Source organism: Amblyomma americanum, chromosome 1, assembly GCF_052857255.1.
Source record: "Amblyomma americanum isolate KBUSLIRL-KWMA chromosome 1, ASM5285725v1, whole genome shotgun sequence".
NCBI lineage: Eukaryota > Metazoa > Arthropoda > Arachnida > Ixodida > Ixodidae > Amblyomma > Amblyomma americanum.
In genome coordinates this window covers 48840889-48864670 of record NC_135497.1, presented here as the reverse complement: position 1 = coordinate 48864670, position 23782 = coordinate 48840889, and the positions used below count along the sequence as shown (strand labels likewise).

Genomic DNA, 23782 nt, shown 5'->3' with positions numbered 1-23782 from the left:
TACTGTTGATGCTGTAGCGAATGTCATAGTTTGAAGATTTAAAACAGACAGCGCGATTCTGGATGGATTCAATTTCGTTAATGAGGTGCGCCTGATTAGGAGACCACATTGCCAATGCGTATTGGAGTTTCGGCCGAATGAAAGTTTCGTACGCAAGTTTACCAATGGATGGCGGTGATTGTGAAAGTGACCTTCTTAGGAAGCCCGGCGTTCAAGTGTCAGCAGCTAGTTTTGTGACATGCTCATTCCATGTTAGTTTATTGACGATCAGGTCGCCTAGACTCAAGTTGTGATATGATAGCTGAGTTTAGTGAATATGCATAAGAAACGTTGGAACCTTTACCTGAGACGTGCATAAATTTTAATTTATAGTTACGTTCAGTTCCGTCATCCAATCTGAACACCAATTTTCAATTTTACGTAAGTTGTTCTCCAGGGTTAGCTGGTCATCGTGAAAAGAAATGTGACGGTACCACATGCAGTTAACGGCGAACAGACCAATGGATGATGCTATGATATAGGGGAGGTCATTTACGAAGATTAGAAAAAGCAACGGCCCGACGTTACTTCGTCAGTGGCGGAATGATACTCACCGAAGACTGTGCATTGGAAGCGGTTTGTGGGGAAACAGTTAATCCAGGATAAGATTAGTGGACCAATACACAGGCATTTAAAGAATACGCAGGCAATTTAAACATTAGCCTTTAGTGGGAGACATCATCGAGTGTTTTCGAAAACTACAGAAAAATTACTTCGGTTTGGAAAGACGAGTCAAGGTTAAAGTTAAGGTCAGAAGTGAATTAACAAAGTTGGGTCTCGCATGAAAGGCCAGAGCGGAAACCATGCTGATTTGCAAAAAAAAGAGTTATTTTCAAGGTGGTTTGCAACATTGGAGTAAACGATGTGCTCCATGATCTTACAGGCAGTTAATGAAATAGGGCGATGATTGGATGGATTCCCGATTTGAACACAGAAGCTACTCTGCTTAGTTTCCAGTAGTCCGGAATCGAATTGCTAACTAAGGACTGGATGAATGTGATCTTTAAGATATTGCTGGAAATAATTTTAGTAGAGTGAAGTACCTTTGCAGGGATATTGTCGGGGCCGGGGCTACTTGAGAGTTAAGGCTGTCAATACGTTTTACGACTCCTTCGGAACTGATATGAATGGAGGGCATCTGGACGAAGTTTAAAGGAGGCACGGTAGGTCTGCTGAGGGCAGGTTCACATGTGAAAATAGAAGATAACTATGAATTCATAGCATCAGAACGCTGATCAGTTGGTACAGGGAGGCTGTCATGATTAAATAAGGAAATGTTGTGGCTTTTACTTCGTGAGGAGTAAGTATATTCCAAAACTTTAGGGGGTTGGTACGGAGGACGCAGAGTAGGTCCTGCTGATGAAACTTTTCCTTTGAGCGTCTTAAAAGTTTTGTGTACTGCCTCACGCAAGTATTTTTCCCATTTGGGCTTAGAATGTGGTGTCCTGGCTGCAAGAAAAAAGCGTTCTTTTCTTTCGGGATAGCTTTCTCAAAGCGTTCGAATACCACGCTTTTCCTGTATTGCTATCAATAGAAGCGAGAGGGACGTACTTGTGAATCAGAGATAAAAGTTTGTGCTTGTATAACAAGCAGTTTTTGTTCACAGATTTTAGTGGCAGGTTCGCGAAAAGAATGAGAAAATATTTCTAACTGTTAGTTGATACCAGAAATGTCTGCCCATTTGTAGTCGCGCATGTATTGTCGGACAGATGGTTGTCGGACAGGGTTGGGGAAGGATAAGTCGAATAACAGCATTTTGTGATCGCTCACACCACTGACACATTGCACTGACTGTACCAAATCTGGAGTGGTGGACAAGACTAGATCCAATGTGTTATTATTGCGAGTTAGCGTGCTGACTTTTCAGGAAATGTTAAAAGTAAAAGCGGGGTAAAAAAATTCTTTGGACCGGCAGGGGGATGCAGATAAGCTGATCAATTCAATATCAGGAAAGCTAAAATCGCCACAAAGTATATAATTGTCGTGAGGAAAGCGAAAATTAAATTCAAGAAAGACCTAGTGCAGATCGCTGGTGAAAGAGGCATCAAAATTCGGTGGGCGGTAAGAGGCAATCAGTGCATTTGTGCTTCCAGGAGGCGAAATATTTACACAGAGGACTTCACTGCGGTAGCCAATATCAACAAGTGAAGGAAGGTGAACCCGATTTTACCAGCACGAGAAACCCACCGCCCCTACGACCAGCCCCATCGAGCCTATGAATGGCGAAAGATGACATGTCTTCAAGCAGTTCGTCATTACTGCTGTCCGGAGTCAGCCATGTTTCGGTGAATACCGCAATATCGCTCTGATTGTTTTTTAAAAGAGCTTCCACAGTTTCCTTCTTTGGGATGAAACCGCGGACGTCAGCGAGCACTACAGGCATTGTTCAATAGATACGCGGACGCACTGATGGGAGCTTGGACTTGTGTATACAACGCCAGGACCGGGCGCCGGTTCGTTCGCGGTGACTGCTATGCTTTTAATTCTTGCACGGACTCGGAGACACCGTCATAAATGTACACCTTGTTGCCAATAACGAACTTGTCAAAATGCATCTTGAAGTTGGGACACCTCTGCTGGTTGGCAGCTCTCAACGAGCGCTAAAAACGCGACGAACGCTTCGCGTCATCTGCCACTTCGCTTCGATGCGCGGCCGTGTCGGGCGCAGTGGCCCTCCAGAGAGCGCAACCATGCGCTCGCGTTACAAGAGAAGGTTGCTAGTGACACGTCGACAGGACCAGATGGTACTCCGATTATATTAATAAAAAAGCTTGGACCAAAACCCAAGCAAACATTAATAGAGGTAGTGAACAAAATGGTAGTGGATGGCAAAGCCCCCAATGAATGGCGATCAAGTAGAATGAACATGATATACAAGGGAAAAGGGGACAAAGCGGACGTATGCAAATACCGTCCTTCAGAAACGCACTGCGATGAGTCTCGGTTAGCCTGAGCAGCTGTCTGTGGAAGGAATTTAGCAATGAAAGGGGAGCATGCCTCTAGCGTGCGAAGATGCGGTACGCGCGCGCGCTTCTTCGCTGCTATCGCGGTGGCCTCATTAATCCCATAGAATCATCGCTATATTTGAATCTAGAAATTGTGTATTTTAAGGTGCAGGCGACAAGAATAAAGCGGATGGCAGAAACAAAATTGTTGGAGCGAACCCACGCAAGCGCATTTCGTACAGCGCTGTTTGTGCCGTCTGCCCCGGCATGGTTTCGTTTTTGTGCTATCGTTCGCGAAAGCGTCGATGTAACTCTGCCAACACACGCACAAAAAATCACGTGGTTTGTAAGTGTGCTGGCGTTGGACTGGGTGCTTCCAGAAGTCGCCGAACGCAGCTGCGAACAAGTGCCTATATAGAGTACGTGTATAGTCTCGCTTTTTTCTGGTCGGCGTCACCATTACGCGCGCATTGAACGAATTCCGGGACGGTGTAAACTACCATCGTGAGATGACTTTCACGACGTACGACAAGGGAATTATGCAACAATTGCATTATGCAACAGATATAGGCGATCGAGTTTCAGTTGTAGGGGCTTCTGTGGCAGCTGGACTATCTGGCTCATATGAAAAAAAGAAAAACGTACCGGGAAAAACGGAGCAACCGCGAACGTAACAGCGGGTTCTACTGAATGTTTGTTCTGCAAAGGGAAAATTAATCCTGCCTCTTTTCATTTCGAGGGCTAGAAGCGCCAGATGCGGAATTCCATCTCATATCTATATCACTGTTTCGCTGTGCCGCATGCAAGCACTATGATCAGTGCATTTGGTGACAAAACCTTTTATGCGCGATCCTTCCTCGAACACACGCTCACACAGTGAATTCTCGTTGCTTCGTACTCGCTTTTATAGCTCAAACTTTCGGTCAGTCTATTAGAACTGCATTAAGAGCGCGAAGAGTGAGCGCGTGTGTACGGCGGTGGTTTTGTAGCCGTGCTCCCTTTGAGCAGTCTTATATATAAATTTGTCGTTATAATAAACTTTTGAGATTCGCGACAAGTATTTTGAAGATGAAGACAATATATCCAACGGTTATTACGTTTAGGGACAAATTGTGCGCGCGCAAAGGGTGGGAAATATATACACTATTGTGCGTTTTTATCGCTGACACTTTCAAAAATTTCCCCGCCTCAACCGCTGGCTCGTTTGCGGTGAAACTGCACACAGATCTTGCGTATTATGGTAACTTTTGTATCGTAGCAAGTTTGACAATGGTACTTACTTAGTTGAGCCGTGCATGATGCGAAAACGTACACGTCTACGTAGAGATCGGCAACCAAAACCCGCAAACGACGCTTTTTCGCTGAAGGGCCGCAGTGGCGCCATCTGTCTGTTTTGGGCACTGGAAGCCGTCACGACTAGGCCGCAGAGCGAGCATTGCAAACAATATTCTTTAAAAGGTAAAGCCTCGTTAAATTATTTGTTCTGATATTTTTCCGCTTTATTAGTAGAAAATGTTGTAAGCGCTTCAGTAGAAGCAGACGAAACGACAGGAACGGCATATTCAAACGGCCCGCGCTCCTTGCAGGGAAAAAGCGTCGTCTGCGGGTTTTGGCTCGTCGATCTCTCGTAGACGCTTACGTTTTCGCATCATGTGCGCCTGAACTAAGTAAGTACCATTGTCAAACTTGCTACGATACAAAAGTTACCATAATACGCAAGCTCTGTGTGCAGTTTCACCGCAAACGAGCCAGCTGTTGAGGCGGGGAAATTTTTGAAAGTGTCAGCGATAAAAACGCACAATACTGTATGTGGCCACGTACCAATGCTCAGGTATTGGTTTGGTTTAAGGGGGTTTAACGTCCCAAAGCGACTCAGGCTACGAGAGACGCCGTAGTGAAGTTAAACCCCCATAAACCAAACCAATACCTGAGCATTGGTACGTGGCCACATACAGTATTGTGCGTTTTTGCGGGAATTTCGACCTGGGGATATTTAATGTGCACTGACATCGCACAGTACACGGGCCTCTGGAATTTCGCCTCCATCGAAATTCGACCGCCGCGGCCGGGATGGCACCCGCGTCTTTCGGGCCAGCAGCCGAGCGCCATAACCACTCAGCCACCGCGGCGGCTCTGGTCAGGCATTCGACGTCTCGATACTTCAAACTATTAAGTGACCGAAAATTTGTTCAAACTAAGCTGATTAGAAACAGAGGGTAAAGGGGCAGCTTTGTCGCACTGAAATACGCGATTTTGACGGAAGCGAAGTGCCAGTTTGTAAATACCGCAGGTTGGAATTAAGAGATTTCCCTGTCTGTGTACAGTACACACCTTACATACCCCTCTGGCAATAATGGCCCTCAGCAGCTGAGATAAGTTAGAAGAAAAAAAAATTAATCTGACAATAACAGGTGATGCAACTTCACTCAACCACATAGCTCAAGCCACTGTTCTGCTTGAGGAAAGATAGGACACAACAGTAAGAGAAGACTATAAATCTATAATAAGACTATAATAAGAGAAGACTATAATATAAAAAAAGACTATAAAAGCTTGATATTACCCAGTTTGTGCACCCGAAGCATAAATCATGAAAATCAGGTTAAGTCCAGTTCCTGCTCAAAAAGTGCCTTCAAGAGGATGTAATTTTCCAGTCCAACAGTCTGAAGCTACTGTATAGAAACTGGCAGACGTCTTGAACTTGAAGGCAATAGATTAACTGGCCGTGTGATGGTTTCCATGTCATGTTGCATGGCATGAATTACTGCGGAAGACATCGTTTTCTTTATGCTCTTCTACAGTGCAGTTTCGGGTAATGCCAATTTCACAAACTGCCAGCAAGAGCCCAGTGCTACAGAATCCGCCTCGTTTGCAGCGAGTTGCAATCCCAGTAGCACTGCTAGGGCTGTTATCTTTGTAAAATACCTACAATAAACATTCAATTCAAAGGGCCTAGATTATAATGTTCAGCAAGAGCTTCCCTAGCACTGTCATCGCTCAAGTGCTGAATGAGGGGGTGGTATGGGTACAAGCATCCCACTCAGTGATGATGCAATTAGAAAAGTCACTACCCTCCTGTAATAAAGTTGAAACTGGCCCCTCCTATGCAATAAACGTAGGCACATGCAGAGCCCACAATCATCCTGTTCATTCCCTGATTTACATTTTCAGTGGGCTTCAGCACCCGTTTAAGTTGTCTCAAAGCAGTATGTTAGTGAAATTTCTTTGTTTTCATTAGCTTTGTGGAGCATTTTCTGCTGCAATGGCATAAACAGGAAGGCACTATGCGGTTCTGCAGGAACACTTCAGACTGTGATGCGACACACGGCAAGCACTTACCTCAAATATGAGTAGGTTACTCAGAGGAAACAATGTGGTGGTTGGGTATAGTCTTCAAAAAAAAAACTGCTTGGTAACACGGCTTTTCCATACGGCCAACGAAGTTGTTACTCATTTATTCATACACTTCATTAATTACTAACAAGGCGTGTCAGTAGGAATACTTTATTTGGCAAGGAAGTCCTGGCCGACGTGGGCCTAATGCGACTGCCTGTACGCCAAGGTGCAGACTTGTGGGCACATTCTTGAGCCAGTAGCCTGGAACGGGGAATAGGAGCCTTGGACCAGAGAATGCCGCGCCATGCAAGGTTGGCTGCTGCAGTCCCTCCACTAGTATCAGTCATACACAGGGTTGGATGCCATGAAAAGAGAAAAAGTATGCAAGCTCAGAACAATAAAATGCAACTAATAAACCACTAAGAGAAACCCACAAACAAATACACAAATAATGGAATGCATATGAAGGAAAAAAGATAAAGACATCTCCCAACAGGCTACAGCAGCAGCCCACGCACTCCTGTAGTGGCTTTGCGTATGGACACTAGAAAGATCCTAAAAAAAAGGATAAAAGGAACATTGTTCAAGATGTGCCAGAGAAACCACACACAAAAAGAAGTGTGTACAAGGCAGAGACCAAGAATGAATAAAAATAGTCAAGACAAACAATGAAAGAGTTTCTGAAAGGCTTCTGAAGCTGGCACACAGGAGGTCACAAGCTCCATATGTTAAACCCAAAACCTTAAAGGGGCGGAGACATCAAATTTTTGGTTGGAGTGTTCTTAGTTTCAAACATTGCATACTCCCACCCGGCATGTGATACGTGCTCTGCAATTCAAATATGCACATTAAATATTATCGCATTATTTATACTGAGCGATTTCGGTTTCTGAGTGTCGGGGTGCATTATGACGTCACTCCCAAGGAAGAGCAGCAACCCTGGTCATGTGGGCTCCAATAGTAGTGACACAGGAACCGCTGCATCGTCTGGTCTCGTACACATGCTGTGCATATCAGGGCCTTTCGAAATGCCGGCCAGTACTGCGATATGCTTTATTTTCGACTAGTTGAAATTATAAAACAGATATTTGAAATTACAACGCAAACATGTTTCCACAAAATGCAGTGATGAAAAGACACATGTCATTTCTCTTCATAATTTATCGCATCCTAAAGCTTATTGAGCATCTCAATGAATGAGGAAAAATCATGTAGAATGGTACAATTAGTCTGAGCCATAACTGTGTTCAGGAAAAAACATGACAGCTTGACTTTGTAAGTCGCTGAACAACAATCTTTCGACTGTTCATTTCTCGGCCTTTTGGCAAAGATCATAGCACTGAAGCGCGGCCTTGTGGTAGAGCATCCGCCTCACATTCGGGAGGTGCTGTGTTTGATTCCCAGTGCCGCCGGGTACCCACCGGTTTTAAGATTTCGCCGCCATGGTGCTCAGCTCATCTAGGGTGAGATGCTTGGGAGAAGGGTCTTCGACCAAACCGTTGCCTTGATGGATCAGAGATAAGTTCCGGCGTCAAACAACCCTAAATCCATCTGGTGCGGTAGAAGTCCCATCTTTTTTTTTTAAACCAGTCATGCACACCTGCCGATGCGTGTGAGCCAGCCACAACGGTAGCAAGAAAATACCGCTGCACTTTGCTTGAAGGAGGTTTGTGAGCGGAGAGAGCTATGGCACATCTGTCTTGAGGCTAGAGATGTGAACGTTAAGTTTTGTAACTGGCACAAGGCGAGAGTTTTGGACTGCGGGTTTTAACCACGTGGTGACATTTTTGTGTTCGCATTTGACGGGAATTTTGAGGCGCAGGCTATCCTTCCCACGCAGTGCACCCCTGCAGAGCCGAAGACTAGGCCGGGGGCCGCCTGTTCCCATTGGATTAATTGGCTGGTGGACCGGAGGCCGCGGGAATCGTACCCACGACCTCCCGTAGTCGAGGCGAGCACTCAAGCACGAGCCCACGGCTGCGGTGGAGATGCTCTTGTCACAGTTCAGACAATGAAAAGGCGTATGACGTGATGTGGCATTGTTGAGAAACATTAATGACACAAAAAATCGATGAACAGCAGCTTAAAGGGACACTGAGCAGAAATTGAAGTTGGCTTGTATCGATAGAATACCAGCTCCTGATCACAAGAACGCCACTCTTACTGAAAACAAAGCTCTTGTAAGGTAGAAAATAGCAAGAACCAAAATACAGGTATCGCCGCCACAGGCCGATCTCGCAAGTACAAGCGTGCTGACGTCATAGGACAAGAGACGCCACCTTGGAGGAATTGTCCTGCCTACATGGAGGTCGCGAATCTTTGAGGCTATCGAAGGAAGGCTGCACGGTTCAATATTGAAGTAAGTTCTGTTTTAAAACCAACAGTGCACTTTTATCACACAAGGAAGACAGACAAAAGGCAACCTGAATGTTGGAAGTAAAGAAAACTGATGCTTGGCGGCGCCACAGGCAGCCAGGAGAGTTTCGATTTGATATTGCGCTTTGCGTCTATGAACTTTGCGTGCCCCGAGGCTTTGTTTTTGACGCGCCTCGATTTACAAGCGCAGAACAGCAGAGGAACTCCAAGTGCTAGTTAACCTTTGAAGGAGCTTGTTAAGGCTGGTCAGGTGATGAAAAACAGCCGATGAAAAACTATGATGGCACGATGGTCGGTGATCGTAGAAGGCCGTTCGCAGTATAAAGAGCACTTGTGCTCTTCGCACGCTCGCTTGGCGAAACATTCCCGGCTGTGCCAGGCAACTTCAAACTACTTAACGGAAATCGTTTATTAGGGACGGGAGATAAGGTACAAGGCAGTTAAGAAAAATTGCTGACGGCCTAGTGCTGTTAGGCCAGGATGTACGTAACGAAAGTGCGAAGACTTCTGCATCGGAAGAGTGCATTCACTAGAAGCGCCTTTATTAATGGTTAACCTTGAGCCGTCGTGGCGGAGTGGTAGCATCTCCGCCTGAAACGCTAAAGGCCCTGGTTTGATCGCGAACCTCGGTGCAGGATTATTTTTTATTCAGTGATTGGGCGGGGGGTTTCAGTGGCTCCCATAGATGCCGCCACCGAATACGTTGGTTAGTGGTTAAGCGCAAGCTCTGTTAAGGAACGTTTATACGCCGGCGTAATGCGCGCGCACGCTGCATGGTGACGTTACTTTGGCCAAAGCGAGACCCTCTATACTCCAACTGCGCTTGACCGCTGACGCGTTCAGCGGCTTCGGCGCACACTGACCGCACTGGCGGAGTTCTTTGAGCATGTCTCTATTTCGCGCCGAATGCGTCAGCCGCCGCCGGCCCGGCTAGACCGATTCGGCTCCGTGGCAAGGTGCGCGTTGTGACGTAATTCAATAGTTTCGGCAGTTGGGCGGAGCTGTTCTTTTCGAGCTCTCGGCTAATTTAATCCATTCAAAGTACACATCTGAAGGTACATGTAAGTGGGCGAGAGAGCCCGATCCAGTGGACCCGTTGGATCTAGCGGAAGCCGTTGAAGCGTAGTGCGTCGGCTTTAGTTTCAAGCCGCCAACTTTAAACGCAAGCGCCCTTGAGCACCCGCCCGTTTCTTGTGGCAAAACAATAAATAAGTGAATTTAATTGGCCCTTGCAACCGTGGGAGACCTCGACGCAGCCTGCTGCACCGTGCAACCGCGCCGTTAAAAGAATGACAATCCGTTGTCCCCAAAGCCCCGGTCAGCCTCCGATGGCGCCGACCTTGTCCTGGCCCTTCACGACTCCCCGCACTGGGGTTATGATATCTGATTATCAACGGCTGCTCACTGAGGAAGGGGGAAACGACCCGCCGGTGCCTAACCTAACTGTGCTCCCTGAAAAGCATCACACGCTCTCTGGGGCTAAGGTCGCTGAAATGTGGGCTGGAGTTTTTGCGAGAACTTCGTCGTCGGATTCGGGAACGGGATCACTCGTTACGCTGGCAAGACACCGGTGCAAGCGTAAACGAAGCGACGGTAGCGACCCCTGATAGACGCCTTCAACGTGCGGCGGCGGTAGCTTTCATTTCGGCAGCTGCTAGACCGCACCGCTAGCGGCCAGAAGTCACGGAGTCTGCGTTTACATCACGTTTCACGTCACTTCGTCCTGTGACGTCGTAAGAGTTCTCAAGTTTGAATCGGAGCGGCGGGAAAAACATTTCTACTTGGAATCCAAATTTCTTTGAAATAAATGCACCTTTTGCTCGCGGACAAGCGGCAACAAAGCCATGAAATGCCGAACTATCAGATTTTGCTAACAAAAAAAAAATTGATAGAGCTCTTCTCAGTGTCCCTTTAAGCTACAACAAGAGTGAGAGCATTAACAAGACGACCTGTTCCACTCTCCCTTGTGACACCTCCAGCTGTGGAATGCTGCCCCAGATGCAGCATTCTTGATGGGACATGGCCCACTTAACTCTTGTGCATGGGTTTCACCACACTGGAATCCCTGGCCGTAACGGACCCAGAGATGCTGACACATTTCAACTAGGAATCCGTTCAGGAATTTCAGCAGCTGTTTCCCTTCTCACTAGATGAAAAGTGCCTGGGCGATCCGGAGTCCTAGATTTGGAAGTCTGTTAAAATTATGCTCACAAGTTTTTGCTTTCTTTTAATGGTTCATAAGAGTGGTGGCCATATGTGCTGACATTACATGTGCTTTCACAAAAGAAACAAACAACTCTACTTTGAAAAAATTCTGGAAAATTTCTAAACGGAACACTCTGCATGCTTTCAGGGGCTCCATACACTGCTCATTGTACTGCAAAAGAATACTTCAGGCTTTCAAGAAGGAACCCTTGAACAAGAGGGCTGAAAGGTTGGTTTGCTCATCACTGAGAAGCACTGCCTTTTACTGCCTTTCCAATGAAGGCACACTCTGGCATCCCTTTCGATAGCAGCAATGCCACAGGACAAGCACCAAGCGATTTCCACAAAAAGTAACAGCTTTTTACGACCTCGTCATCACAGCTCGAACCGCAGAGAAACTAGCCTCTATTTGTTTCTGCAACAGCCTACAAGATTGACGGGGACTGAGAGCAAGATTTACAGATCGATTTTGATGCCACACTGGAGTGGCGTGGCACCTCGCATCAGTATACTGAAAGTGCATGAATTCTGCACATTACTATGACTACGGCTTATTCCACAGAAAATACTTTTGAATGTAGCTGTGTCTATTCATATGCACCAGACCAAATTTAATTAGCAGTGTGGCAACCTGTACAGAGCCAACCAGTATACACAATGCTCACTTAATTGAAGACAAGAAAAAGACAGCTAGAACAGACAGGCTGCCATGCCTAATACTCATTAGAAGCAAAAATATGTCATGCCAATAAGAACGGACCGTGTGCTGGACACTTGCAGTATCGTTAAAACTCGCAGCAGACCTCTGCGTTAATTTCAGCCTGTCCTTTTCCGAGACTTGACCACTTTCTTGATGGTATCCCTCGCAACTCGCCGATTTTTCCAGGTAAACGAAATTCCTCATGACAATTCTAGGTTGCTAGACACCCTTTAAAACCGTCACAGCCCTTCAAAGAAATACAGTAGAACCTTGCTGTTCTGTTCTTGGTTCGTGTAATCTGCAGTATCACAAAACGAAAAATTATGCGTGTTGTGCTATTTTTATTCACAATACAAATTCTGGATAACATTTTGAAGCGATTCCCTGGTATACACGTCCATAATTTTGCCAAATTGTGACCATATGATGCATTCAGAGACCAAGAGAAAATACCAGCCAAGCTAGTCATCATTTTTGGATGCTTTGCCCACACGCACCTGAGCACTGCGGAAGATGCCGCTGCTGCCCTGCACAAAGGCAAGGACACAAAGCATCTTAAGAGCAGCTGCGGCTCTTCCACAATGCTCAAGTGTAAGGGGACAAAGTATCTGAGAACGGTAAGAAATAGTTGACGGACTGGACATGCCATGAAACTTCACCCCCATGGAAAACAAAAATATGGAAACAACTTGCAAACGCTAGAAAAGGAACTTTTCAAAATTTGTTCCAGCACATTCACAAAAGTTTTAATGAAGTGAAAGTGCCAATAAATGCCAGGGACTAGGAAATGGTGCAAAACCTGGACATAGAGCCAGTCACGTGCAGACCAGCAAAAAAATTTTTCATAGGGGCTAATTCAAGCTTGTTGCTAAAACATTGCATTCATAACATCTAAAAAAATGAAGGGGGACGGTGGGGGGGGGAACAAAAAAATAGAAGGGAAGGTGGCACAAACCTTTGCCTTAAAAATGCAAAAGGTCTTGTTGCGTACCATTTGAACAAGCTATCATGTCAGGATTTCGCATTCATTGAAAAGCAGTGTGCAATCACCTTGAAATCAGTGTGTGGCAGACTAGCCAGTAATTAAATTACTGTACTATAATTACAGTAATTAAATTACTTTTCTCACTAATTTCTAATGTAATTCATTACTTTTGTGGCCTGGTAATTTATTATTGTAATGAACTACTTTCAAGCAGTAATTTCACAAAAAAGTAATTAATTACTAGCGATATTACTTTTGCTGCATACTGAGTCCATGCTTCTCCTCGTGTCTGCCATCCTTTAGCCTCGCGTTTGTGGAGATGAGCATATACAAAGCACAGATGCAGTTTATGGGGGTTTAACGTCCCAAAGCAATCGACTAAGGCTATGAGGGACGCCATAGTGAAGGGCTCCGGGAATTTTGACCACCAGGGGTACTTTAACGTGCACTCACATCGCACAGTACACGGGCCTATAGCATTTTGCCTCCACTGAAATGAGACGCCACAGACGGGATCAAACCAGAGTCCTTTGGGCCAGCAGCCGAGCACCATATAACCAATGAGCCACCGCGGCGACTACCAAAGAAAGAATAAATTACGGGGGCACTTGAGACTACTTCGATGCTTTGAAGGCAAAAAACATTCATTTTTTAATTTATATTGTTTCCTTCCTTTCTAATGACACACCTACTCATTAGCATACAGTCATTAGGTAACACATACATTAAATGAATCATTATTCGCCAAGAAGCAACGCAGTTTTGTGGCCCATGGGTTGCGCGATCGCCTCGCAATCTAAAGGCCCTCAATTGGTTCAATTCTCTACACCTTAGGAAGAAATTTTTCCCTCTGCTGACGACATCATTGGGGGTTGTGGACCGCGTTTCCTGGAAATCGACGACGACGCCAGGTATCAATGTCAATGTGTCATATAAGGCGTTCCCCTTAAAAGTGCACAACCAGTAATGGCCAGCACCCCAGGGAAGCGGCGCACGTGGACGAGAGGTGACGTGCGCATAGGCGTCAGCACTGCCTTGGTGAAGAGTCTGCAAATCAGTCACAGGACTGGCATGCATCTTCCTGCACTGCACACGATCTCACACACAAACGCACTGCGAGCGCTTGAGCAAGTACTTTGACGTCGCCGCACTGACAAGAAGTCTCAACTGACACGTCTAAGAAAGTTGTTCGTGAGTTTTCGGGTTTTTGTGGCCTCATTTGAGGCCCTATTTCTAACTGAAGGGCAACATAGGCAACAGCGTCTCAGCAACATGCAATGTATTTCCCCCAACTTGCCTCCAGAACAAATCAATTGAACAGCAGAATTGGCAGCTTCTCGCGCCCCTGCGCACTTCTGGGATGATGCGTCGATAAGCAGTCAATGCACTCCCGCTGTTTACGTGGATGACAAATTCTTCAAAATCAGAATGGTGGGACCATATTACACATTGAACGATGTACTTCTGATTGAAGACTGATATGACAAAGAACTCATCTACATCAGCAAAGCGGCTGTTCAAATTGACTAAAGAGGGGCAAAATTTCTGACGCCCATTTTCAAGCTCAGTGGCGGTGCAAAAAAAAAACTAGAAATTTTTTGCACAAACTATGACCAATGCGCAACATTTTAGCATCGAAACTAAGTAATTTTCATTACTTAAGGCAGGTAATTATAATGTAATGTCATTACTTTTTGAGAACAGTAATTTGTAATATAATTTAATTACTTCTGTGATTTCTAGGAAAGTAATTAGCAATGGAATTTAATCACTTTTCAAAGGTAATTTTGCCACGTATGGTGTGGGGTCAGCGGCGTCCTAGGGAACTTCTCAGTGTCCTTAAGTTCTTACGCAAACAATGACACACCACCCAGTTTCCTACATGTCACAATGTCCATGAGAAAAAGCAATATTGTGACAAGACCACGAAGCTGGCTGCGGTGCGTTACAGAGCACTCGCGCTAGGCCAACGGCCATTAAATTATATCTCTGCCGTCGTTCACCGCGCCTCGCTCTTTGAACGGCAACCAGGCAACAATATTATACACTACACAGCATTTGCATTGGAGGGAATGGCCAAGAGCATTTTCCATTTGGCTTTCTGCGTGCTAAAGGAATATAGACACGTAATTTTGGTGGCATGTTTTCTTCTCTACAACGATGCAGAAAATACTACTACCTATGAATCACCATGTGATATTTGCCCATCCCCGCTAAATAATTTATAATTGAATTTTTTCTGTCACACTGTTTCAGTTTCAAGAGCCGAACAATTGCTGTGACATCAAAGAGTGCTTTTGTGTCATGTGAGGCATCGAAAAACGCCCATATAATCTCTGCTTCATCGTTATGATTTACTGCAGTGCTGAAGCCAGCCTTCCTCAAGAGCCGGAATGACAACTAATGTGGAAGCAGTGATTATATTGCAGTTTTTCACGTCTCACATGACCTACAGCCTCTCTTTGAGGTCAGTCATCGTTCAGCTAGTGAAACTGAAACAGCACAAGAAAGAAATTGTTATATATTTTTTGGCAGCCATAGGAGCATACCACACGGTAATCCGTGTATAATAATGCCTTACACCTCATTACAAAAAAAGATCGGTTTGGTTTAGGGGGGTTAACGTCCCAAAACGAATCAGGCTATGAGGGACACTAGTGAAGGGCTCAGGAAATTTCGACCACCTGGGGTTCTTTAACGTGCACTGACATCACACAGTACATGGGCCTCTAGAATTTCGCCTCCATCAAAATTCGACCCCTGCAGCCGGCATCAAACACACGTCTTTCGGGTCAGCAGCCAAGCCCCATAACCACTGAGCCACCACTGTGGCGTCATTACATTAAAAAGAAGAAACCACACACCCAAAAGTTAGGTGTGTATGCTCCCTTAAAGAACACCAGGTGCTCAGAATTTCCGGAGCCCTTCATTACGGCGCCCCTCATAGCCTGATTCGATTTAGGACAAACCCCTGTAAGCCATAACCTTTCAGCAAATAACTGTCACCATTTCATTAAATAACTCGTGCCATACCTTCTCTGCTTCTTCGACCTACACATAGAGGAGGTGAGTGATTGAGGCGTCATAATGAAAACCTAAGCAGTCAAGTCGAGTCGCATGGGCAGCATTTCAGCAATAATTCGTAAGTCGCCTGTGTGTATACATGCAACGATTTTTTTTCTTTCCGTGAAACGACCATTTCCTAGAGCAGGTTCATAGTAAAACCTCATTGCGATTTGATGCTTGAAAATTCTTCCAAGTGTTTCAGGATTTTGGTGGTTGTTGGTGTCGGCGGCACGCAGTTGGATGCAATTTCGTGACGACAGCAAGGCTATTGGACAATCGGACCTGCACTCGACCATTCGTTTTGGAAGCGGCCAGTGCCAAGCTGCATTTGAACTGCCTGAGCTGACGTTGCACGGTGCCGGCACCACCGCGGAACTTCACAGAACTAGTGCAGAGTGTGCAGCCAAATAAAAGAAACCTATCATGACCAATCTTAACAAAGCTGTAGTTCGGGCTTGTTCGTATAGCATATTAGAAGACATAGCGCAGCAAAACGGGACAGAGAAAAGGAGCACACAGGACGAGCGCTTATCCTGTGTGCTCCTTTTCTCTGTCCCATTGTGCTGCACTATGTCTTTTTCTAATATCACCACAATGACCTGTCACACACTGCAACAGTGCCTTGTGAGCTTTATGCACCTCACAAGCTTCCAAACAGTCAAAGGACATCAAGCACATTGCCCACAATGTTCATCTCTTTAAGGGCTCTTTACACCATCAGCTGTAAAAAGGTCTTAAGCTTAGAGGCTTTAAAATTAAGCTTGCCTCTCCAGTTGCCTCATGCGCTCCATTCTAGTTGGCTGCCTGGGTCCAAGCACCTTTCCCACGTAAAACCGATGCTCGGCAAAAGTGGCACAGCACTCATTTTAAAATTCTCACAGAAGGTCGAGGGCTCACTTTGTGGCGCCTTAGAGCCTTTGCTGCCTCAGCATTTTAACGTCCCATTTGTTCAGCCTCTGCGCCAGCAAGCCAACGCCGGACTGCCAGCAAGCCAACGCCGGACTCGAAGCAGGAATCTGGAAGGTCCCTGCATACCACAAAACTGCCAGTCAGTTTTTAAAGTCGTTTTCTGAAATAAATATGAATTTAAAAGAACATGTTTCGCGGTACAGACGCCAAAGCGTAATTGCTTATCTCACAGCAATTTTTGCACCTGTTTCAGAAAGCGGATTGTAACAGCACCCCACAATTGTAAAGTGCAGCATTAAGTCAACACTCTACAGACTTTCCCAGTCGCGGAGCCACAAAAAATCGGACCGCGTACAAAACTCATCGCACAAACGGTTAGTTCAACTGGACTGTTGTCAAAAGTTTCCCGCCTTTTTTCGGGAGCACGCAAAAGCTGGTAATTATGCGTGTTTTCAATGACCATGAGCTACGTTGGGTTGGGTTGACAAAAGATATAAAACACGCTCAGCGCAAGCTCTTTTCTGTTGAACTGCACAGAGCTTTTGAGCAGAACTTACGAAAAAACAGATGAGTCTTTCCCTCCGGGCCTTTGGGTCCACTGCCGGGAAAGCGGGCTCAGCGCTTTATCTGCTAACACAAAATATTCGGGCGCAAGGAAGTTGACAACGGAATGCCGAGTGTCAGATAACGGGCAGCACTCAGTATTAGAGATGGGTCGCTCAGGAGTGAGCCGGATCTTCTGAGCCGCTCTTTTAAAAGAGCGGGTGAGCCGTGGCTCAGGAAAAGTGAGAGGCGGTTCTTTTGGAGATCCGGCTCACTGATCCATAGGACCGTAGTCCAGCGTAGTGATCCGTGCCGAACGGCGAACTGTCTGTTCCGTCAGAGCTGTGTCGCTGGGTCTTCTGCCGGGTGCGATTTTCGCGCCATCTGTTAGCAGTGCGAGAAAGCTGGTTTGTCGTTCAGTTAGCCGTGTCGAACCGTCCGTCAGAGCTGCTGGGTGCGATTTGCGCGCCATCTATTAGCAGTGCGAGAAAGCTGGTTGAGTGAACGGGTCGCCCGCTCTCTGAACGAAAGATCCGGATCTCCAAAGGAGCCATTCGGCTCACTGAGCCGAAGACCCGGCTCTTCAAAAGATCCGGATCTTTTGAAGAGCCGGGTCTTTGGCTCAGTGAGCCGTTTGGCTCCTTTGGAGATCCGGATCTTTTGAAGAGCCGGGTCTTCGGCTCAGTGAGCCGAATGGCTCCTTTTGGAGATCCGGATCTTTTGAAGAGCCGGGTCTTTGGCTCAGTGAGCCGTTTGGCTCCTTTGGAGATCCGGATCTTTTGAAGAGCTGGGTCTTTGGCTCAGTGAGTCGTTTGGCTCTTTTGGAGAGCCGCTCTTCTGGTGAACCGATTCTCTCGTTCAGTGAGCCGTTTGGCTCTTTTGGAGAGTCTCTCTTTTGGTGAACTGCTTCTCTCGTGCAGTGAGCCGTGCAGCTCTTTTGGAGAGGCGCTTCTCTCGTTCAGTGAGCCGTGCGGCTCTTTTGGAGATCCGCTTCTCTCTCGTTCAGTGAGCCGTGCGGCTGTTTTGAAGGGGCGCTTCTCTATCGTTCAGTGAGCCGTTCGAAGAACCGTTCAATCAGAGCCGGGTCTTCTGGCAAAGTGCGTATTTCTGGGCTAGTTGGTTGAGATACATTCCGAGCAAAAGAGCGCTCGCAGAGCTTGTCCTCGCTTTGTGTTGTCCTGCGGTGTTGTGTCTTCCTTGTTGTCGTCCGTTGTCTGCGATCGCTGTTTCGCTCAGAACGTGTCTTCTGGCAAATCATTGGCAAAGAATGGCGCCGTTCGTTGACAGCTGTTGTTCGAGCGATGTCTCACGACTCCCACCGATCTTGCATCGTGAGCTGGTGCAACATTTCGAAGGTATTAGTAAAAATACCTATAACACGGTTATTCTACTAATGCACATATCGTTTTATTTAAAGCCAAATAACTAAACTCTATAGCAGAGGTTGCAGTGTAACCTACTAGTTATTTGGCTTTCATGAAAACAAAACAATATATGCATCCGTAAAATAGCCGTGTAGTAAATTCAGGCATGGTCTCTTCCTTTTCTTTAGAGAGGAACAGGGCCTCTCCAGGCAGTGTTTGAAGATGGGGACGATTGTCAAATGCAGATGATTAAGAGAGGAAATATATCTACATAAATGTACAAAGGCAAACTGAGTTACAGAAGAAGGTCTCATACAGACGGCCGAACTAACTCTAACTAAAAAAAAAGGTAATTCTCACACAGAGAACATACACTACAAGACCTTACTTATCGACCCACGTGTTAAAGCCTAGGTATATTTGCAGAATTACAAGCCACTGCACGGAGCCTCTAGCTAAACTAGGCAATACCGACTTGTGATTTGTAATGCATTTGCTTGCGTTTTTGTAAGTTTTATAAACAAAGAAGTTAGGGCGGCCGTATTTCGAGGCCCGTCCTAAGTTTCGATAACCAATGAAGGTAGCCACCTACAGCCCTGAAGTTTGACACAACCTCGAGCCCAGGGCTTGGATAAAAGAAAAACACATAACGAAGATTTCCGAAAAACCTATTATTACGGGAGCCCTTACCCTTATTGCGTGATGCTCTTTTCCTTCCCCGCCCTACCTGCGCGTCGCCTCTCGAAGGATGACAAGTTTTCTTTCTTTTTTTTCTCAGCTAACTGGCGGTGCCACTAACCCACTGGCTCGTCCCAGAAATATCAGATAGCGGAGGCCCGCGACGCCTCGGCGCCATCAAGAATAGAGACGCGCTTGAAGGAGCCGGTAGCATGCAGAAGGAAAAGAAAAAAAAAGAGATGGTCCCTGCGCCACACTTGTGGAGAGAGGGAGTGGAAAGGAAAGAACCACGGCTCACTCGTTCTTCGTGTGTCCGTGTTTCATTGCGCTGTTTCTCCCCTAAATGCATTACCAACTAGCCCGGAACCTTGCTCTTCTGCTAAAAAGACCCGGCTCTTTCCTGAGCGACCCAAGTGAGCGGGTGAGCCGTTCAAATGATCCGGCTCACTTCAGTGAGCGGAGCTGTTCTGAGCCGCTCACTGAAGTGAGCCGTTTTGCCCATCTCTACTCAGTATGTGCATACAAACAGATAGCAAGAACAAATTACTCACGTGCAACACGATCGCACACTCCTCCCGCCGACCGGCCGTAGTGCTACTGAAAGCAATGCTTGGCTCGGCTCAAACATGAACAGGAAAAAAAAAGCCGATGTGAAGTTTTTTGATCCAACCAGATTCGACGTCATGGGTTTAAATAATGCTTACGTTATTTCGACCTGGTTGTAAGCGAGGCAGGATTGGCTGTGAGCGCCCGTACGTCATTAGTCGGCGATGTGTCGCGTTTGTCAAGAAAACTTAGCGAATGTTGCAGATTATTGTTACAAGTGATGTTTTCTACGAGAAAAAAATAATTCCGAAGCACAGACATTGAAGTACAGCACTTGTTGTCATGACAACGGTGGGACGCCAGCACAGGCGCCTGCTTGCAAATGGTGCCTCTCTGCCAAGGGTCAATGCGCGCCGCTCGGTTGACTTGCACTATGTGCACGGTCTTTTTACTTCGCTAGCTCGGCAGACACAAACGGTAAGTGCAGTTCCATTCATAAGGTCTGTGGCGCGCTCCTTTTCTTTCGCGAGGAGGGAACGGTGCATTTTAAAGGTGCTCAGTGAGAGTTGCACGACTCAGGATGCCGTTTCGCAGGTTGCTCGTTCACCACGAGAGGCCACAAGAGAATAGGTTCGAGAGCCCAATTATCCCAGCCCGCAGGAAGCACGGTCGCTCATCGCGCCGAGAGTAGTTCTCATCTAAGAACAAAAGGCCTGATCCAAGGATTATGTAAAGCACGCGCAATACAGCAGCATAGCACTAAGGTGGGTTAATTTCTGTATATCTTGTTCCATGCCTATGTATGCATAGTAAGCTGATTCTTGGATGCACGCTGGCTTCGGCAGTGTGGTCACTAGGGTGCACGGCCAAGATTTAAAGTTGTCTCTTTGAGGCATAACCCTCTTGATTGCGCTATGCGAAATGCATCGAAATATAGCGAAATGTAGTAGCAGGTCTGAGCATAGCTAGAAAAAGGTGGGGGGGTGGGGTGGATATGGCAGACATGTATGGCAATAAACCTGTATGTATATTGTGTGGCATCTGTCGCCGTCCATTCTGTGATGTGCGACGTTATAGGAAGTTTACGCTTAGTCAGGCATGTTATTGTCTTTTCGTCAACTTCCTTGACAACTATTTTGTTTTGAAAATAAAAACTCAACTTCGGCTTCGCGTGTGCCTTCTTCACGCGACACCACTGCTCTATGGTGAAGCCACCCTACCAAGTTATAAAGCCATCATGTTGCAGCGTCAAGAAAATGGTTCTGAAATTTTAAAAGAGGTCAGAAGTGCCCGTTTTTGTAGCGTCCGTATTTGGGATATGGGTGCGCCGGACCGGGGACCACCACTGTCCACACCGGTTCGTAAACATAGGCCCTGAAGTTTAATTTCATAACAAAAATGAGTATGGCTGCAAAAACAAAAATCTGCTTGGATTTGGAAGGTTGCATGCACACCTTTGCAGAAGAACTGAGGATTGGGCGAGTTGGTGGTTATCCATCGCATTAAAAACCAGCGTTAAAACACACACAAGAGGACGAGACGAGAGACACGGAAGGCGCTGAACTTACAACTGAATTTTATTCGACAGTAAGAAGTCAATTTATACAATACACACACACATGTAAGATTGTCCCGTCAAACGCAGATGTACTGTAATCACCCAAATGCAATAAACCCCCCGCCCTCAAAAAAAAAACCATTAAACAAATTTCCAAGGCAGATGCGCTATCATCAACCCTGCTACCCACAATGAAGACACCAAAAAAAAACATTAACCAAATTTCTAAGGCACGTGCGCTATCATCAATCCCGCTACCCACAATGAAGACACTTCATTGTGGGTAGCGGGGTATATATGTAGCCTTCAGCATCTGTTATAATGTGTTTCGGTATATATATGACGAAGCGTGCCTGGAATTGTTAGGATGCTCAAATACCCGAGATGCAGTGTGTGCAGGGCAATAGTCTCTGCTTTAATGCCTGTAATGACTTGACCTGAGTTTATTTGGTTCTGTGTGAGTCCGACAATTTCTTGCATATATTCTTTGCTGTGAACTTCTTTGTTCAGAGTCTAACCATGCGGAATACCCTTCAAACCGGTCTTGGTTGCTTCGGTTGTGTCTTTGCATTGTTGTTTTATCATTTCTCAGGGCAAAGTTCTCAACTGGCTTCTGGAGTGAGGCACTGCGCTCCACTTGCTCCACACCCAAGGCAGCTTACATTCTTAATGACTTCATCATTAAATGCTGTAATGCTTCTGTGTCGCCAATGAACAGAATGGTTGCTAGCCATAGCAGGTGAGTTGTGATCATTTAGAGCAAGTTCTTTTCTCCTAGACTGCTCATTAACTAGGTCAGGTGCACTGTGGTCATTTTCTTCAGTAAAGGAAAGACTCCTCATATCTCCTGCTTTTCCAGTGCAGTAGCTTTTTTATGACTTTTGATAGAGCTTCATTGCTATGTATTGAAGCTTCATACTGATCCCAGGAGCTATAGTCATGAGCATAGTTCCATCAAACCTGCTGATTTCTGGTCTAAAAAGTTTGCCTATTGGCCTCGCTTCTTTCTGATGCATCCTGAGAGCTTAAATAGCGAACTGATGCACGTGGATTTTAGTCGGTAGCATGTTGCAGTTCCGCATTCCTTCGCATCACATTAATCTATAACAGATGGAGGCGCAGCTTCCAGCTGCTTTTGGAGCTTGGCTCCTAGCTCCCAGTCATCAGGCGCTCTTTGTTTTCATATTCCGCATTGGGTGGGGATGCCTCTATCAAAAGAATGGTCAGATTAACATGCAGCTCAACTACGGGTTTGGATAGGGAGGATGCCAAGATTTCAATTACTGTTGCAATGCCAGCTGAGTGCCGTGCACGACAAAGCTTTTCAAGTTGAAGAGAAAAGTGCACAAGTAATGCTGGTATGAAATACCGTCGGTGCTCGGTGTTTCTGTCGCTCTAGTGCAGAAACTGGTTGTCTTCTTCTTCAAGGACGTCGGGTCCTGGCTGCAGGCAGTGTAAAGTTCTACACTTTCAGTGTTCTCGGTAGCAGCTTCTGTAGTAGTCTTCAGCTCTCCATTCATACCTTCAGAGTTCTGGGTTTTTGGTACCATCCTTCTCGGAAGTGACCATAGTTCAAGACCCACAAGGGACACCAAGGCAGAGCTATTAACTGGAACCTTAAATGGCTACTGAAGAAAGATGATAGGGTACGTTAGAAGTGCTAGCTGCAACGAGAGCTTCACCTCTTCTGTGATGTTCAGTTCATCGGTACCAATTTCCAACTAAGCTCTCTGCAGTGAGTGCCTTTGCAACTGGGGCCATGTGTCGTACTATTTTCTGCCTTGTCGGCGCCGTGCCCACCTCTCTTCATCTCTCAGTGCTTCTTTGTTCTCTCCAACAATTGTTTCTTTTGTAAATTAATTTAGTCAGCACAGATCCTTCGATCTGTCAGCAATGTTTTCACCTCTTGGCTGGACCAAGCTTACCTGCCAGCTGGTACATCTGGTCATATTTGGCATAACCATGGATCCAGATTGTTCAGGGCTATGAACCAACCCCATTACAAGTCTTGGGGGAATGTATAGTATGTGGATAAAAATGTCCACTATTTGTTTGAGTTAGCATGATGGGTGCATTTCGAGCAGATTTGATTATTGTGGTTGGCTCAGAATTATGCCTTTACTGTGCAGGACGTGGATGAAAAATTTGCTCGGGATTCTCTCCAAATTCGGCTAGCTGGCACTGAACCAGAGCTGGTGCAAGCTGTGCTTGCACTTGGCAAGGTGAGTGCACTGTGTCAGCTATGTTACATGCATTGCATTAAATAGTTGTCACTGATTTCACTTTGAATTGTTGTCACTGTTTGCCTACTCACCTTTGCTTTGCTGTGGCTGCATAAAAGCATTACAGAAAACATGCTAACAGCAGTTTATTATGAATGACATACGCACTGGGAGTAGTGTGAGGGATAAGTGTGACAGCAGTTGGAAAAACAGTAAAAAAAGAAATGTTTCTGTAATTCAAGTTTGATTTTCTTTTTATTTGTTTGTGCCTTTTCCCCTACTTAATACTGTGTTGTAGCCCCTCGGTTCA

At 46.0% G+C, this 23782-nt stretch overlaps 3 long non-coding RNA genes across 4 annotated transcripts; 2 read left to right on the top strand and 1 right to left on the bottom strand.

The window, feature by feature from the left end:
* The first annotated feature begins 4368 nt into the window (after positions 1 to 4368).
* Positions 4369 to 11445, top strand: LOC144112769 (uncharacterized). Its single transcript, XR_013310457.1, has 3 exons — positions 4369 to 4442; positions 4571 to 4651; positions 11050 to 11445. It is a non-coding gene; the product is annotated as an uncharacterized LOC144112769 (long non-coding RNA).
* LOC144112765 (uncharacterized) lies at positions 6475 to 19782 on the bottom strand. 2 transcript variants are annotated; one of them, XR_013310453.1, is made up of 4 exons: positions 19698 to 19782; positions 17119 to 17188; positions 16550 to 16679; positions 6475 to 6653 (listed from the first exon to the last, which is right to left on the bottom strand). It is a non-coding gene; the product is annotated as an uncharacterized LOC144112765 (long non-coding RNA). The 2 variants fall into 2 exon arrangements; XR_013310452.1 differs by lacking the exon at positions 19698 to 19782 and having other exon boundaries at positions 17119 to 17615.
* A 124-nt stretch (positions 19783 to 19906) lies between these two features.
* Positions 19907 to 23452, top strand: LOC144112766 (uncharacterized). The gene is made up of 3 exons (XR_013310454.1): positions 19907 to 20169; positions 20287 to 20456; positions 23380 to 23452. It is a non-coding gene; the product is annotated as an uncharacterized LOC144112766 (long non-coding RNA).
* The last annotated feature ends 330 nt before the right edge of the window (positions 23453 to 23782 follow it).